Below are 2,079 nucleotides of genomic sequence, written 5' to 3'. Positions count from 1 at the left end.
CAATGGAATCACCCGACCGAACAACTAATCGCGACCAAAGGTCATCCCCTGCTAGCAGCACGTATATTAACACACGCACAACACTGCCCAACGCACAACCACCAACCCACCGCTACGCACTACTACGCTCCACAATAACGCACTGATGATGTCACCTCGATTGGTGATGAAACGTTTGCAATCAAATTGCCCAGCTCAGCGAACAAGCCGACGACCACCATAGAGTACGGATGTTAAGAGCTCCTATGCGGAAAGTATCTCGTAGATTTAGCAAGGTGTTGCTTTGTTTGCTATTAGGCAGCGGGGTGCATTAGACCCATCGGTCAGATAACTGGCAGTCAAACGAACCAACAACGTTTGCTTGTGTCCATTCCCAACGTTGGGGAGGAACATCGGTGGACATAAAGCTGTGCGGACGAATGATACTTCGCGACCACCCAGGCCGAGGATCGGAGTTTGGTTGAGGTACCCTACCATGAGCCTTTGACTCAAAAGTCTGATCCACAAGGCAGAGGGGAAGTAGGATTTTCCTCCCCGGACCGAAGACTCAATAGCCTAACCTACTCGACCGCAGGGAGTTTATCTAGCCCGAGGGTTCAGGGAGTAAGGCATTAATTCTCACTCCTAATGCGCCCGTGTACAGCAAGTGTCTTTTGAGCAGCACCAGATTATGGTTTTAAAAGTATTTCGACCTTAATGAGCAATGCGCTGGTTACGATCAACCGTTGGGCGATCGGAGTATGCGGTTTTCAGGGCCAACGTTTTATAACGCATCCTTCCTAGGATGAAGGCAGCAGCGCTGCTTTCATGGATATAGACATACTGGTAGCCTGGGGAAAACAACTTACTGCCTTCACACTCTTATCGACTTTACTCCAGACCGCCTCGTAGCACGATTACCCGTAGTATGGGGTCTGCCTAATAGTGGTCTGACTACTCCCCCTCTGGACCTGCTGGCACGGTTGCACATTTTGGAACGAAGTTCCAGCCAATGTAGCTCGCGAGATCATTGTATCACTCAAGCCCGATCACCATGTCAACGTAGCAGGTTTAGCTAGGAACCCGGAACTTATACAACCTCCCAGGTAAACGAGTTTATCTAGTACATCGATTAGCTCATCTGCAAGCATGAGTTTTGGGTTTGATCTCAGTCAGTCTTGAAGCAGCACTTTACACCCTGAAGGTATGAAGAGCATGCTAAACCGTGCACCAGAATTACTCAGGTTTAGGTGGTTTACAATTTCGAAGGATATAAATCAAAAGACAGCAATATCATCCGCACACTCAATAAAAACATTTCAATCACAGGCACATACCTATGTGAGGACCGCAGGCTGTTTTATGCACAGTGCTAACTTCCGAAGTAACTGAAGTCGTTTGGCCGCATGGTGTCTTCCAACAGTGTGACAGCCACCAACCCAAACTGATCATATCACCAGCTACCGACGGAGAGCATTAATAACTGACTGCCGTTCGTTTTGAACATACTTGTGGATTACGATCACGCACTCGTTCAGGGTCGCTTCCCTCGTCGTTTTTAAAGTTTTGTAAAGTGCGGATAAATAGCTTAGCGACTGACAGACTTGTAGATCCCGAGGTTAGACGGGTTCATCTGAATCATCTTCTGAACTTCATCACCAAAGATGAATTAGTACAAGATAGAGATAGCCAAATCTTTGCACATCTGCGGGATTTGTGCCTGTGACACACTACTACCAGGTCCCCTCAAACACTAGATATCGAGGAGAACAGTGGCAATGCTTGAAAAAACGTTCTCGCTGGTCTCGAATATAATTTGGCCCGACGAGTTCCCAGATGTCAAGTGAAAGAAAACTTGCGCTGTGGACACGGAAGGCTAAGGAAATAGAAGTCTCAGAAAGCCGGGAACATTGGAAGATTATTTTAGTTAGGGTGTAGATCGGTTCCCGAAACCCGTTTGCGAGCAAAACCACCGAGGATCAAAGTGGAGGGACTATCCTAAATAAAGAAAAATGCCTCGACCGCTTGGCCTAGCACTTTGACCGACATTTCTCGTGGCCACCGGCTTCCTCGTCTCGAAGAGACTGGACCTTACCGTGG

Source organism: Opisthorchis viverrini, assembly GCF_000715545.1.
Source record: "Opisthorchis viverrini unplaced genomic scaffold opera_v5_557, whole genome shotgun sequence".
NCBI lineage: Eukaryota > Metazoa > Platyhelminthes > Trematoda > Opisthorchiida > Opisthorchiidae > Opisthorchis > Opisthorchis viverrini.
This window is presented reverse-complemented; position numbering follows the sequence as displayed.